Below are 16,681 nucleotides of genomic sequence, written 5' to 3'. Positions count from 1 at the left end.
TGCTGGCTTCTTGTCTGCGGACATCTGGGGTCATCTGGATGCCAATGTGTGCTTGAGGGTGAAAATGAGTTTTATTTTAGAGATCCGAATACGATGCTCATTTTCAGAGTTGCTGTTGATAAAATGGGTAGTTCATTTAGAAAAAAAAGAATCTCTAAGAATGGTTAGTTTGTTTAGAAAAAGAAAATTCATTTTGCCTCAGAGTTCTAGAGGCTGAAAACCTCAGAGCCTGGCTCTAGCGCCTGCTGGGCTCCCGGTGAGGGCCTCAGACTGCTTTACATCATAGTGTGGAGCAGAAGGGCAAGCAGGCCTGTGGGAGAGAGGGAGCAGGGCCAGTATCCACGTGGGAGAGAGGGAGCAGGGTGTCTTAGGGTTTCTATTGCTGTGAAGAGACACCATGACCACGGTTGTTGGGACCATTTAGAGTTCTGGCCTCCAGCTGCTCTTCCCTGCTAGAGAGCTTTACTTTCCTTCTGATTTGAGTTACTGAGAGCTGTGTCAAAGTTGTTTACCAGCTCTGCTTCACGAGCACGTGTTGCCTTGGCCTTGAGGATCAGAAGATAAGGTTTTCACTTGTTGGCCCACTTGACTGTTGGGTATATAAGCCTCCAGGGTGCTATTGAATAGAGGTCTGTGTCTCTGTCTCTCTGTCCATCTGTCTCTGTGTGTCTTTGTGTGTTTCAACCTCCAGCCCCTTGCCCGAAGCTCGCGAACTGTATGGTAGCGCATAGAGAGCAGACAGGCGTTGTGCACTGCACCTGGTAACTCTTATTTTTTAAAAAAATCATTTAATTGTGGTGGCTCACTTACAGTTTCAGAAGTTCAGTCCTTTGTCATCATGATGGGGAGCATGGCAGTATGCAGGAAGATGTGCTGGCTACATCTCAGCTTACAGGCAACAGGAAGTCCACTGAGACACCAGGCAATATCCTGAGCATAGGAAACCTCAAATCCCGCCCCCACAATGACTCACTTCCTCCAACAAGGCCATACTCACTCCAACCAAGCCACATCTCCTAATACCATCACTCCCTATGAGATGATGGGGCCAATGACATTCAAACTACCACACAGGGCAAGTGAGCATGTGGAAGGGAGTGTCTTATGCCAACCGGTTCTCCCAGGAGCTAGTCTTCCCAGGAGAAAGACATGAATTCTCTCTCAAGCCCCCCCTTTTTCAGTAGGAGGTTTTGGAGGCTCAAACACACCCAAGTCCTAAAGAGGGGTGAGCATTCTGAGCTCCACACGAGGGTCCTCTGGCGTACATAAATAGGAAGTGGTAACAGTATGGTATCAACGCCTCCCAGATAAGAGAGTGGGTGTCTAGAACTGGAGCTACTTTAAAGACAAAACAGTAGGACATTAAGTTGCATGGCGCCCACAGACTTCTTCCTTAATCACCGGAGCTGCGTTAGAGGGCAGCTCTTTGCCCTTCTGTCCCCTCCCTCCCTGCCCTCTAGTGGATCAACCCAACCTGCCCTTTCTTCCCTCAGCCTTGATTTTTCTCTGTTCTTAAGTTTTCGGCACAGAGTCCCTTACCGAGCTGAGGGGCAACATTGGTGCATGGCTAACGGTAAAGATTCATGTTTACCAATAGTCCCAACCTCCTCCCCAACCAGAAAAATTCACCTCAGCAATGAATTTACATTGCCCATCTTTCTGGACTGGTCATATTGGTGTCATTGAAGAGTGACAGATATCTACAGTCCACCCCTGCACGAATTATAACAGTTACAAATGCATGTTTATATGGCAGGGAGGCTTGCCTCACCATGGTGGGTATGAGACGTTTGCTTTGCAGAAGCGGGCAGTTTGTCTTGGGTAAGGTACAGATTTTTCCTGGGCTGTCAAGTCTTCGGTAGGAAAGGAAGTTGCGTGTTTGCTGAGCTGGCTGAGCACAGTCACGTTGTGACACTGCCCGTCTATGATTGCTCCTTCCGCTTGGCCTTCCTGGAGTCATGCAAAGCCTTCATGACTATTTCATCCAGGTAAACACGTCCCAGGGCACAGAGAGAGTCTTTGAAAATGTGCATTGTGTTTTACAAGTTAAATCTTTATGGCACCATAGCAAGTAAGAAGGCATTAGGCCAGAATTAAGGATCCACTCACATAGCGTTGTAGTTCTCTGACCCAGGAAACCTCTTGTTGACCACAAGATGTATTCCTCCATGGCACGTACAAGACTCTTCAGTTAGAAGCCCAGGAGGGCTAGCAGGCGACGTTGTAGGCTTCTCCATCAGACCCCACCACCGGGGGCGCTACCCAGGCCTGACACGTCCATCAGCAAGAGGGACTGTAGACATGATTTCCATTGCTTTCAGTAAAATCGCAGCTGGCAACTCCAGACAGGCCTCCAAAACAGTCCGTAGGATTTCACCATCATTCCTCTTCCTCTAGATAAACCCCAGGAGAAAGGGGCTGGGGTGGCATGGTCAGGGAGCAAACAGGCAGAATCTGTAACTGATGTCATTGTTGGCTTCCACAGTCCATTGGTGGTTTATGTGGGTCTGCCATTAGCAGATGGAGCCCAGAGGTCAGACATGGGGTGAAGCCTCGAATGGCGGGGCTCTCTGGAGGTTCAAGGACTATGGAGCAGCAGCTCCCATGTCACCCTGTAGGAGGTTAGATATACTGTCTCTGTGTGGGGGGAAAAATGTTCCCAGGTGGGAGGGAACCAGCCACAAGAAAACATGGTCGCTGCAGCCAGCCTCAAACGGAGTCTCTTTTTGTGTATTCGCTTGTAAGTTCCTCAGAGCACACACCTCTTGCGGTCCGTAATGCAGGGGTTCTCAACCTTCCTAATGCTGCACCCCTTTAATACAGGTCCTCATGCTGCGGTGACCCCTGCCCCAACCACAGAATTGTTTCATTGCTACTTTGTAACTGTGATCTTGCTGTTGTTAGGAATCATAATGTAAAGATCTGCTGTGCAGGTGATCTGCGGGGCAATCCCTGGTGGGGGGGGGGGGTCCCGACCCACAGGTTGAGAACCGCTGCCATGGTGGCTTGAGTGGCAGAATGTGGTGGACTGGAGAGGCACCGTTCTGGCCAGCGGAAATACCACCTGTGCCTCTGGAAACCCAAACAGGTCCTTCCCCGCTCTCCACGCGTCTCCATAGTCCCTGCTGGCAACAGCAGCCTTGTCCGTGTGTGTCCTCCGCGGCTGCATGCTTCTGTCCCCTGTCCTGAGTCTTGGCTGTCTCCGCTTCTGACTGACAGAGACTACTTCTTTGTAAGGTAGTCGTCATTTGAGGGTGTAGAGAGTTAATGGGGGAGAGGCCCTTTACGGAAATCCTTGAGAACGATCTTTTGTGAGGGCAAGGAAATCTTCAGAACCCACCTGACGGTTCTGCTCGCAGGAGGGGATTAGGCAGGCATGATGTGTGGAGTGGACACCGAGCCCAGCCACTTAGATGTCGTTACACAGGCCGTGCGTCCCTGGTGTGAAATCTGAGATGGTCCAACACCCAAACCTTTTGAAGACTGACAAGGCGCAAGTGTGACATTCCACGCTCTAGCTCCTAAGACTGGTTGCACTCTTAAAACACTGTATAAAATTACCTCTATCCTGTGCTTCAAGGGTGCATAAGAAACTTATTCGAACTCTGTGTATGGGCTTGGATCCCATCCCCAAGATAACTCATTATGTACACTGTAAGAACATCCTGAATTCTAAAAAAAAAAAAAAAAAAAAAATCAAAAGTGTTTCTGTCCCCAAGCACTTCCTATAAGGGCTACTGATTCTTTATCCATCAACAGCAGTCTGACTGGTCTATCCAGCTCAGTTGCTATAGGAAATTTGTCCTGAAAGTGCTGAATATGTCTTGAAGGACGCACTGAAAATTTATTTCCTCTCTGGTAACAGCATGGAAGCCCAGTTGGACTCCCCATCCTAGCAGAATGACTGTGGAGGCCGTCAGCTCTGACAGCTTCACCCAGTGCCCAGGGATTCTGAGATGCCACACATAGGTGCCGACATAGCCTCACACCTGCCTGCTCTTAACAGCTCTGGCCCTGGGCAGGCCAAGCAGACCTGCCGAAAAACATGGTCACAAACCTCCAGGGATGTAGTAATGAGCATGACCCTCCTGGGCTCACTCCAGGGTCCCGCTGACAAACTGCAATCTTTCTCTTGGTTTGTTGTTTCTGCAAATGCTACCCTGTAGCACCCCCTAGTGGTGATCTATGAAATAGACCAGACAGTGGTCCTGTACAACTAACATTGTTTCTCGTTGAGTACTTATGTGTGTGTGGGGGGGATCTATTTCTTTTTTATTTTAATAATACTTATTATATCTATCCAAAAATTTAATGTTGGATTTTGTTTTCACAATTCACACTGATTGTGATGGTAGATTGTGACTTCTGCTTTTTAGTTATTATAGATTAGGCAGAAAAGGCGTGGGAGTCGATGTGAGAAGTCTCTGTATGTCTTAGATTTCCATTACTATTGCTAAAAACCTGCGGCAATCCTGGGATACATGATGGAGAAAAGACTACTCATGTCACAAGCCAGAAGAAGAAAGAAGAGGGATTCGAAGCTCCGCATTCCCTGCTCAGAGGTGTGACCTCAGTACCTCTAGGCCTTTTCCGTCAGGAGGGATCTACCACCTTCCCACAGTATCACTGCAGCCAAGCCTTGTGCTGCGGAATAATCCTTTTGTACACTGTGAATTTGTATTATTGTCGTTGGTTAATAAAGAAGCTGATTGGCCTATAGCAAGGCAGGATAAGTTAGGTGGGACAATCAAACTAAGGATGCTGGGAGGAAGAGGGGCTGATTCTGGGGTGACACCAGCCAGTCACTGAGGAAACAGACGTGTAAAATGAGGTATAATCCATGAGCATACAGAAAAGCATAGATAAGAAATGCGGGTTAATTTAAGTGTAAGAGTTAGCTAGTAATAACCCTGAGCTATTGGCCGGGCATTTATAAGTAATATTAAGCCTCCGTGTTGGTTATTTGGGAGCAGGTAGTGGGACAGGAAAACTATATCTACAGCCTTGAACATATGGACCAAACTATAGCATGTGTTTTCTAAACTTAGTGAAAGACGTACTTACAGTCATCTCATTGGACTCACTGATTTAGTTTGGAAACAAGCTCTTAATACAAAAGAGCAGAAAGAACACAAACCCAAATTCCCAGCATTAGACTTAAAATTTTTAGCGCTCCATTCTTCTGGCTTTGTGGGTGTGTGTTACTACTTAGAGGTGTGTATTTTTAATAGGTTTCATCTGCAATAGCAGGAGCTCTTTCTTGGTCAGCTGGAGGTCTTTCATGGCCTCTGCCATGTGGACAGGCTTGTGGAAGCCTTGACAAACTTGAAAGTGGCCGGGGCTCCCAAATAACCTCCCAAACCCCCGGGGTGACAGACTGCCTGAGGTTCTGGAGACATCACTCAAACCCTCAATGAATTCTTCCAGCTGGTATAGCCGTCACCCTTGTATGATGTCTGGGGACACTGGGGGAGACCTGCAGGTCTCTGATGGCAATTACAGAACACAATTGCGCCGTACATCAGTGCCTCCTCCATCCCCGCCCAGCCTCTGTGCTGCTTCTGCCCCGCGTGAGAAGGGGGAAAAGCATCATCACACATGGTAAAACATAACTCAAAGCTGGGTAGCTCTGCATGCTGCTCCTAGAAAACACCCGGAGGCCATCTTTGGCCTGTTGCCCTTACAACAGACCAGGTGAGTTCTGCGGAGGAGCAGTCGTTGGGAATGGGGGGTTGTGATCGAGTGGGGAGAGCCTCCAGAGCAGAGCCCGTGTGTCTGCTTCCCCGGTGGGCGAGTCCCCTCCCTCTCTCTAAGCTCTTAATGAACCATTACAAACGTCTGAATATCGTTTTAGGCCCGAGGCTCTGTTTGAGAGGCCCATGTTCCTCTGTGAGGATGGCAGTTTCCTCATGGCGGAGTCTCTCCAGTGTCTTCATTAAGACCCCACAGCACGTGCTCCAGACTTGAGTCAAGCAGGGTGCCTGATGACGCAGAAGAGCGAGGATGGAGGGAGAATCCTTCCTAAGCAACTGCTGGCTTGCTCTCACCTTTGAAAGCAGTCAGATTTTAAATTGAGGCTTCGTCGGATGAATGCCTGCCTGAGAGCAAGGGAGAAGCCATATTCCACCAGCTGAAGGAAGGACTTCCCATTCCAGGCGTCTCTTCCTCCTGCTCCCCTACCCCGCCCCCAAGTATGTTCATGATCAGTGAGTACACTTGACCGGAAGCAGAAGCAGTTTGATATTGGGAGCAGCCCCCTCAGTCCTTGACCTGTCACCATAGCGCCGTGCGCCTTCCCCGTCAGTGCCCTGCCGGCACCTTCTCTTCCTTTACTTTGTCTGAAAAGCTAAAGCCTTAAAGACACTGTGAGGAGCTGAGCTGGGCTGCCTGACGGTCAGTCAGCAGAGAGCGCGGTAGGAGTGTTAGCGGAGCGGTACTCACTCCCTGATGCGGCAGTACAGGAAGGCTGTGTGTCGTAGAAGTAGTCATCCGCCCCTGCAGTGAGGTGCCCGCTTTTCCTCTGAGGACTCTAGCCACACGCATGTCACACAGCATAATCTACAGATACTAAATGTTCCCCAAATCAGGAGGTAAAAGTCCTCCCCAAAGACCCCTGTTGTGGGCTGTTCATAGAACAGCTAGAAAATAAGTCGAGAGAGCCAAGCCTCCTCCTGCTTATGAAGATCCTCAGTCCCAGGCCCAACACACCGGATCTTTGTGGATGGCAGTGTAAACTTGATAAACGTCAGGTGCCGGAGAGTAAAACCCAATACCTGACTGAGGTAGAGCCTTTGCCCCCATCCGCTCACGTCTCGCGCTCTGTGCGTGAGGTCACTTCCCCCATTTTGTTCATCTGCTCATCCATCCAATGAAAGAACATCCTTTTATCATGGATGGGCCCTGTGTAGGGAGAAAAATGGCTTTCGTTGAATGCTTTAGGAACCTGGCCTGCGTGAGCCGCAACTAGCTGGTCAGAGTGAAGTGTGCACCTGTTGAATCACCCGGGATGAAGTACTGAGTACTCTTTAACAGTCAGAGCGTGGCAGGGCGGACAGTCCCGGGGACACTCCTCCCAACCTTTGTGCATTCTGCATGCATCCTCACACCATGAGTCTCTACTAGAAATTTCTTCTATGTTTTTAGAATTAATTAATTTTTGTTTTCTGCATATGAATGTTGACTTAGGTGTATGGAAACGCATCCTGTGTTTGCCTGGTGTCCTCAGAAGTCAGAAGAGGGTGTCAGATCTCCCGGACCTGGAGTGGCTGATGTTTGTGAGCTACCCTGTGGGTGCTGGGAGTCAATCCTGGGTCCTCTGCAAGAGCGGCCAGTGCTCTTAATCACTGAGCCATCATGGCAGCCCTGGAAATTTCATTTTAGATCATTTAAATGTTGTAAAGTCCACCAAAGGAAACCAAACTAAATAAGAGAAGTTTTTAAAAAAATGAATGGCTGCCTATGGAGGTCAGCACTTACTGCCTCAGCCCCGAAGAGTCTGTTCTAGGAGGACTGGACTCATTGTCTTTCCTAGATTTGATTTTTCTGGAAATGAGGTTGCTAATGGCCTAATCTCAATTTTTTTTTAATAAAGGGAAATGAACAACTGTGTCATTTCCAGGGACACCTGGAGTGAGTGGGTTGTCAGGCCCAAGGGTCTGAGAATTCGTCGAGCTTGTCAAACTCTAGGACTGTCTTATCCTTAAATGTCACAAATGGTATTTCTCTAAGGATTGCTCTGAAATCCTAGTACCTGGGAGGCTAAGGCAGGAGGATGGCCAGAGTTTCCAGCCTGTCTGGGCTATGTAGTGAGCTGTAAGTGAGAGCCTGTCTCGGATGGCACACAGAAGGTGTCCCCATCCACCTAGCCTGGGTGTCGCTAAACAGGAGTCACGAACAGTGCAAACACCAGCCAGTGGCCGTGCTTACCTGGAAATGAGGAAAGAAGAGAGGACATGACAGCAGAGTGTTCACGAAAGACCCAGGAGAAGGCAGGACCGTGTCTTAAGAGCCATCCCGCTCCCCGTGCAAGCACCAGAGTGGAGCCAGGGTGTGAGGAAGGTCCCAAGGAGACAGGAGATGTGGCACAGATTGAGGAAGCAGGTGACCCCACGCTTGGGTCGCCAAATGAGAGAGCTGTTCCAGGCCAGGTCCCTGACGGTGGCTAAAAGGATACAGAAGTAGCAAGTGCCTAGAATTTTGTGTCTGAGGGAAGTGTGAATCAAGAGTTCCTTAGTAAAAGAGTTACTAAGTGTCCCTGGCTCACTGTGGTGGCAGACCCTGCCTGAGAGAAGTGGCGGTGGTGCCACCTAGAGGTCGCCGTCTAGAAATAAAAGTCTGCGAATCTGTGCTCAGAAAAATCACATCAACTATACCTTCCAGTCTGGGGAGATTGTCCAAGAGAGTGAATGTCGAATGTCTCCTCCTCCTCCTCCTGTTCCTCCTCCTCCTCCTCCTCCTCCTCCTCCTCCTCCTCCTCCCTCCTCCTCCTCCTCCTCCTCCTCCCTCCTCCTCCTCCCTCCTCCTCCTCCCTCCTCTTCCTCCCCCCTCCCCCTCCTCCTCCTCCTCCTGTTCCTCCTCCTGTTCCTGTTCCTGTTCCTCCTCCTCCCTCTTCTTCCTCCCCCTCCCCCTCCTCCTCCTCCTCCTGTTCCTCCTCCTCCCCCTCCTCCTCCCCCTCCTCCTCCCCCTCCTCCTCCTCCCTCCTCCTCCTACCCCCTCCTCTATCCTCCTCCCCCTTCTCCTCATTACCCCCATGGGACACAGATTAGCTCATTTGAAACTGAAAGCGCACAGCTTCCTTCGTCTTGCGCCCCTTCCCAACCATCTGATCGTGAAGACAAGAAGAGGTGTGCGCGACCGACGCTGCAGGCTGTGTGCCTAGGAAGCACATCATGAATGCAATTCAGTATGGCCCAAACACACAGTCAGACGACCCACACCGGTGATCTAGCCCCTGAAGAGAATAAAGACAAGCCATGGAAGACAGTTGAGAGAGGTCAGTTCGACTATGTGAACAACCACTTGGTATGTGAGCGGCTTAATTAAGCGCACTAAAAGACAGAGGTAGTCTGAAGTTACTTAATGAACCCAACTACATGCTGTCTACAAGGATCTCCATTTAAATATAAAAATAAAATTTAAAATAAAGCCGTGAGAAAGAGACGCTATGCTGACACTATCAAAAAGAGAGGCAGGATGGTTATATAATTTAATATCTTATTAATTCTTTGAGAATTTTGTACATTGTCATTTGATTCTATAAGATGGCTATACTAATTTCCCACTAAACTGATGTCCTAGTTTTGGTCAGTTTGAGACAAGTCTAGGCACACCGGGGAGGAGAGAATCTCAACTGAGGAGCTGCCTTCATTAGATTGGCTGGTGAGTATGACCTTTGGGGCATTTCCACAATTGCTGATTGGTGCGAGAGGGCGCAGCCCACTGTGGGCAGTGCTGTCCCTAGACTGCCTGGCCTGGGCTGTATAAGGAAGGTAGCTGAGCAAGCGAGAGAACGGGCCAGTGAGCAGCTGTCCTTTGCGGTTTCAGCTTCACTTCCTGTCTTGGCTTTTGTTGACCATGGAGTGTGGTACGGGAGTGTCAGCCAAATAAACCCTTTCCATCTCTGTGCCAGTTTGGAAACCTAACTAGAAGGTTGCCCTAAAACCAGGAAGATTGTCAGTAGGACACACAGTTCTGCACTGAGTTCACAAAAGTTCAGAGCTGTGGAACCAGCTGCTGGTATAGCAGGCTGGCTCTTCTGCGCCCAGTGACATAGGCATGGCTATAATGTTCAGTTAGTATAGACCCAAGAGTCCCGTTGCTTCAAAATAGAAACCACTTCTTAAAAAAGCATCTACAGTTTAGGGAGAAGATAATTATAAGCCAATGGGCACAACTCTGCCCTTGGATGTTTATGAACATTATTTCATTTAACCTTCATGATGAAGATATTTCAACCCCTGTTTTGTGGATAACTTGGGTGCCTTTTAATCAAATTCTGTCCTGTGTAATATTTTAGTCATCATGAATTTGTCAAATGCTAGCTAGATTTCAGAATAATCAAATGGAAATCACACAGAATCTCTTTCAAGAAAGTTCCAGGCCCATCCCCATGCAACACTCACCAAGCTCCTTACCTGAGCCTCCCAGCATTGCTGGAAGGTAGGCAGGTGGTGACAGGTGTGGCCGGGTGACAGCTAGACAGAGGGCTGGAGTAAAGTAAACTCGAGACTCGGGATAAATCCTGGAGCCCTGCTGTAATGGTGGGTGTAGTCAGCAGCTCTGAATTGCACAGTTTACTCTTGCCAAGAGCAATGATAAGTGTCTCACCAAGTGCACACCCAAAGGGAGCCACGTGAAGTGATGGCCGTCTCAATTAGCTGGGTAGTAAGTAGTTTTACCACGTGTGCACATACCAGCATGTGTGATTGCACACGTTAGTACACAGTTTTTATTTGTCACTAACAGTAAAGCTGGGGGGAAGGATACCGTGCAAAGCTCCTGCCTCCAGCTATGGTCTGAGCCTTCTGCTCTCCTGACTGGCATTTTATCGACGAGTGGGTCACACGGCGCTTGGCCGGCGGTCAAAACAGCAAACCGGGGAGTTTTGCTGTCAGTGTAACATGTGAGTTGTTGACTACAAATCTCCCCTTCTCACCAGGGCTTCATGGAAAATAATAGGTCCGTAAAATATTTTTTAAATGATGATTGGGCCAGGCCGGGGGCACATGTCTTTAATCCAGCAAGTGGGAGACAAAGATAGGCAGAGCTCTGTGAGTTCAAAGTCAGCCTGGTTTACATAGTGCATTGTAAGACAGTTACAGTTACATAGTGAGACCCTGTCTCTAAACAAACAAACAGAAAAGAAAGAACGATTGAAAACTTCTCCGAGGGAGTTGGAGAGATGTCTCAAGAGGTGGTCAAGAAAGTTTGCTGTTCTTGACTAGAGTTTGGATTCCGGCATCTGTGTCAGGAGGCTCACAGCCACCTCTAACTCCAGCACCCAGGGGCTCCACCCTCTCTGGCCTCTGAGTGAACCTGCACCTAAGTGGCATACACACATTCACATAAATAAAAATAAATCTTTTTTTTTAAAGAAAGAAAACCTACAGATTCAAGTTCTATGAGCCTCAGATAGCTTACAGAGATCTATGCCAAGACATGGCATAATCAAACTGATAAACATGGAAGATGAAATAATTATGGAAATCTGCCCAAGAACATAAGAACAGAGGAGCGTGACTGTTTCCGCACCCCACTCACAGCGGCCATGTACTGATTCTAATGACACGGAGAAAGACTAAGTTCTCATATTATAATCCTTAGACCAAAACCTGAAAACTTGAAGCTTAATAGAAAAAAAATAAGGAATAAATAAAAGCAGAATAGTTCTTTTTTTAAAAAGGAGTAACACAGAAGAAAGCAGGAGTGTGTAAGCTGAAGCGGCAATCCCACCCACCCCACCAGGCTGCATCCCGATCAGCTGTGAGAGCGTGCTCCAGATAGCCACTGAGGAGCAGCCTTGAGCTCCACAGAGGGCATGTTCGAGAAGGTTAGTTATTTAATGTGTATACCTGCACGTACGTCTGTAAGACAGTGCCTCCAGAGGCCAGCAGAGAGCGCTGGATCCCTCTGAACTGAAAGTACAGATGGCCCTGGGCGAGTGCTGGGAACCAGCCAGGGTTTTTAAGGCCTGAGCCATCTCTCCACCCACATTTGGAGGAGGAGCTGCTAATGGCACTAAACACATTGCAATGTAAGCACTTTCTCCGGACCCTTTTGGCCCAGTATTATCACTCAATGGGAGACGAACATAAAAATCATTGCCTTAGACATCTTTTCCTGACAACAGTCAAATTTACCCAGCAGAACTACCATGATAGACACAAATATTGTCCCAAGTCAGGTGGCCAATGAATCTGAATCATCAGCATAGCTTATGAATATGCAACCTATCTTTACTAGTGCAAGCTGCTGATGCTTTCTATTCCCAGGAGAGTTATCAAGAGATGGAGGCCAGGCGTGGTGGTTCAGGCCTTTCGTCCCAGCTCTCAGGAGCCTGGAGCAAGAAGTTTGTCTCACATTGAGGCCAGTCTGGGCTACATAGTGAATTCTAGGCCAACCTAGGTACATTATGAGGCTCTGTCTCAAAGAACCAAAGAAAGTAGAGGTAGGGTTTTAAATACTTAGAAAAAGTTGATCAGTCTTTACCACATTTGCCAAACTTTACTCAAATACAAGGAATCACACTTTGGCCTGAGTAACTGAGTCTTAGAAACCCAATCTCATCAGCTATATGCTGAGGGCAGATGTAGCTTCAAGCCTTACGCATTGGCTGATCAATTTGTTGGGAACATGGATTTCATGTACCTACTCTGGCAGGTTGTAGATGCTCTGGGGATTTTGAGTCTCCTTTGAGAGGGTCAGGACAGCATCAGTGCAGCTTCCTCGCCCTGGCACAGTTCTGGATATGAAGGATCTGTGTGAGCTGTGTGAGGAAGCTACTAGCATGCGTGTGAACACTGGACCCTGTGACCGAGGCAGGTGACTTGGTGTGAGAACAGTGAACTTTCCTGGAAATAATCAGAGAGTACTCAAGGATTTTTACAGGGTGACGGACTCCCTGCATGCACACTGGCAGTCAGATGTCAGACATCAGCCTATATAAGAACACCTCTTGCCAGGGTAGGGGCATGGGGATTTAGAAATATTAGTAAAGAATTCAGAGATATGGGAAAAATAATAAAACAGAAAACATAGAATAGTACCGGAGGGCAGGCCAGTGAATACTCAAGCCATCCGTCTTCAGTTTTCCATATGCTTTTATACCTCAATACAAAAGGGAGAAGAAGGCAACAAACAACTTCTTTAACATGACATAAAGGAAACCTGAACAGTTAGTTGTTAACACTTTGAGACATCAAGTCATTAACATTCTGTTGTTTAGGCAATGAGCCATCCTAGACACTGAAGGCAGCCATTCCCCAGGTAACCTCATATTATAAAAGAAGGAACAGAAGTACACTTGTGTATCCTGACCATCTGTCAGGGCAGAATGGATCTACTTGTATGAGCCATCTTAATAGCAAAGAACCAAGGAATCACACCCTGAGTCAGGACGTGTAGCTACACTTGTCAACTATTTTGGGCAACCTCCCAACACTCTGACCATCAGACAAGGTGGAAATAGGCTCACATTTTTGGGCCTCCACAGTCTGATTCATGGATTTGGAGGTAGGGAGACCCCCTGCACACACACCAGCAGTCTGACTTGTGATAGCATTTTGGCTCGTTGAGTGGAAACCAGAATGAAGGGAGACGGGAGGAGCTGAAGAGACTGCATTTTCTGTGCTAAGCAAGAGAGATGCTTAAGGCTGGGAAGATGACTCAGCCATTAAGAGCATTTACTACTCTTGTACCAAACCTGAACTCAGTTCCCAGCTCACAGCTCCTCTAATTCAGAGGAATCTGACACCCTCTTCTGGCCACCATGGGCATTGCACACACACATGCTTACACACACAGACATACACACCACACAGCTGCTGAAGAACATGAGTGTGAATTTGAAAGTGAAAATGGGACTTAGTGAAGATTCAAGTCCTCAAAACAAAAACAAACAACAACAACAAACAAATTAGATGGGGGAAAAATTAAAATTTCTCCTAACTAAAGAGCAAAGTGTCCAGAGACTCAGGATTCTGGGAGCAGATGAATGAGAAGGTTCAATGAGTGGTTTTGGAAAATGAGATTTGCAGTGTTGATGCCAACCCGGATGGCCATGGCAGTGCTCACTAGGCAGGCTAGTGTTGGAGGAGTAAGCAGTGTTAGCGGAGGAAGCTCAGGACATGCAGCTCACCCTCTGCAGACAGACACAGTCACTTCATGTGAAGTCCGTGGGATGTTTCCAGTCTCACAGACACCAGAATGGTGAGGAAGCCCAAGTCCATTGTGAATGATGGGTAAGAAAAGATGAATTCTTGGAAAAGAAAGGATATACAGTTCATGCTTGATAGGAAGTCCAAAGATAGGAAGTCTTGCCTTCTGACAGAGAAAATCTTGGAAAAGGGACAAGAGACAGTGTCTTCTTCAGCCCACCTGGTTTGGCTAGGGCATTTGCTGTGGCTTATGACTATGGTATGGTGTGGGGTTCAACTGAGTGGAATCATGATCTAAACCAGTGTTTCTCAACCTCTGAGTCACAACCTCTTTGAGGGGCAAATGACCTTTCACAGGGGACACATATCAGATCTCCTGTGTATCAGATATTTACATTACAATTCATAACAGAAAATTACAGCTATGGAGTAGCAATGAAAATACTTTTATTGTTTAGAGGTCACCACATCAAGAGATATTATTAAAGGGCCACAGCATTAGGAAGGTTGGGAACCACTGATTTAATTTTGCTGCAAACAGTGGTTGACTCCAGCTGGTAGGACATTTTTTGTCACTACTTGTCAGACATATTTTTAATAGGCCACATCTCTGCATTTGACATAATGTCTGTTGCATTGGATGCAGACTGACTGACTGGGTTCTAGCACATGAGGCCTTGGAGCTGTGACAGCAGCTAAGTTCATGAGAGAATCTTTCAGATGCCAGAGAGAAAGCAGCACTCAGAGGGTCTGGTGTAACTGTGGGTGCACAGTTGGAAATGGCAGCCCCAAGACTGGAAGGCATCCAACTGTCCTCTGCTTGTTCCCTCTGCCCCACTATTTATATTTAGAAGTGTTTGCCTACATGTATTTACATGTACTGTGTGTGTGTGTGTGTGTGTGTGTGTGTGTGTGTGTGTGTGTAGTGCTTGAGAAGGCCAGTAGAGGGCGTCAGATTCCCTGGAACTGAAGCTACAGACCATTGTGAGGAACCATGTGGGTGCTGGGAATTGAACTTGGGTCCTCTGCAAAAGTAACCAGTGCTTTTAACCTGTGAGCCATCTCTCCAGCACCCATCCACATAAGGAAGAGTAGCAACAGCCTGTCAGCCTCTCTCATGACACCCCTTTAGAGGGACAGTCTCTGGCTGGCATGTTGGCATCGGAATGACAAACATCACCCTGACACTGGACACTTGGGACTCTCAGTTGGCACTAGAGGATGGTTTCAGAGGTGTGAGCTGTCATGAGTTTATCTTGTTTTCCGACATGACGTGTGTTACACTTGCTTCATCTTTGTAGAGAGCAGTTTCAAGTGCAGATTTCCCAGAAGGAAGGGGACTCTTGCACCCACATTCATTCCTCTAGGGGTGCTCTGATATGTCCAGTGAGTTGTGATAGGGGGATTTCCCCATTAACTTCTGTTTCGAGCAGGTTACTTATTCTTCTAGAAAGAATGCACATCCTTCACCAGCGAGGGAGAAACAAGTGGAGTTTACTGTGTTACCAAATAGCTTCCCACACGGTGACTCTCCATGTCTGCAGCTCTTCCAAAACACTGACCTTGATTTAGAGAGAATTAGTGAAGGAAAGAAGGGAATGAAATAACCCAAATCATTCTGTGGCCTGATAGAATCCTTTCCGCAGTCAGGAGCAAGCAGCTGAAAGTCAGTCTTAAGAGAACAGACATCAGGGATTTTGTCCAGATTCAGGGGGAGCCAGTGCCAAGGGGCATAGAGCAAAGAGCAGGAAGAAACGAGGCAGACAAAGGTGCCTGGGCACGGTGAGAGTGAAGTCTGTCGTTGTGGCAAGGAAAGGACGCAGAGAGCTAATCTGTGACTCGGTGAAGGGGGCGGATTTGACACCGTGTGCACACAAGCTGCGATGCTTGCGGCACATACCAAGGCATGAATAACCTGCGCAGGAAAGCAGGCGGGTGCTGGAATCGTTCATTCGTCATCATTCTTTCTAGCTAGCCCTTTGTGTGCCTGCGGTGTCCGCCCCAGCCGTCAGGTCAGCGCTAACCACACACAGCTTCGTGTTGACTCTGCACTGAGCACTGTCTTGGCTCAGACAAACGAGTTCCTTTGGCTAAAGTAAACCAGAGCAGGGCTGGGATCTGAGGCAGCAGCGCTAACACTGTAGCCTGTGTTCTCCGTGACATTCTGCGGCCGCCTAGTGAACCGCGCTGGGACTGAAACTTAGCCTGGGAAAGGAAGAGGAGACCCAGTAGAGAAAGCACGGCATTGAAGGGCAGACGTTCGGCCCGGCCCTGGCCACCAGCACACAACTTCTTCTGTTTCAGTGCCCTTGTCTATCGCCTGAGTCCTTTAGGAGGGAAACTCGAGATCATCCACAAGGAAGTGACTTGAAATACCATCACTCCATGTAGGTGACTGTTTACCCAAACACCATCCAGTTTCCTGCCCTCGGATGAAACTATTCTGGGTTGGGGATTTAACACAGGGGCCAGAAGGCCACGCTTCTGGCCATCTGGTGAGGGGATTGACCAGGTTTCGGGTGCCAATATGAAAAGCGATATCAGGGAGTACAGCTTGCTTTAGGACATGTGCAGAGACAGAAGAAAGTGTTCCTGAAGAAGCCTTGCAGAAGGTCGAAGGTGAAGGTCTGCGTGTGAAAAGCACATAGTAGGAAGATCATGGCAGCTCCGTAGAGTGGGAACGAGCCTGAGGAGACAAGGTGGAGTGCTGGGTCGGGGAAGCGGGCCGGAGAGCAGGTTCCGTGGAGCCTGAGCTATGGTGGGGACTGTGGTCACTAAGAGCAGGAGAGAAGCCTCTGAGTGGAGCG

General features: G+C 48.2%; 1 protein-coding gene across 2 annotated transcripts in view; it reads left to right on the top strand.

Moving 5' to 3' along the window:
* The window catches only part of Mtus2 (microtubule associated scaffold protein 2), a 239,542-nt gene that overhangs the window by 149,561 nt on the left and 73,300 nt on the right, over positions 1 to 16,681 (top strand). The gene's annotated exons all lie outside the window — the stretch shown is intronic.

This window comes from Arvicola amphibius, chromosome 10 (assembly GCF_903992535.2).
Source record: "Arvicola amphibius chromosome 10, mArvAmp1.2, whole genome shotgun sequence".
NCBI lineage: Eukaryota > Metazoa > Chordata > Mammalia > Rodentia > Cricetidae > Arvicola > Arvicola amphibius.
This window is presented reverse-complemented; position numbering and strand designations above follow the sequence as displayed.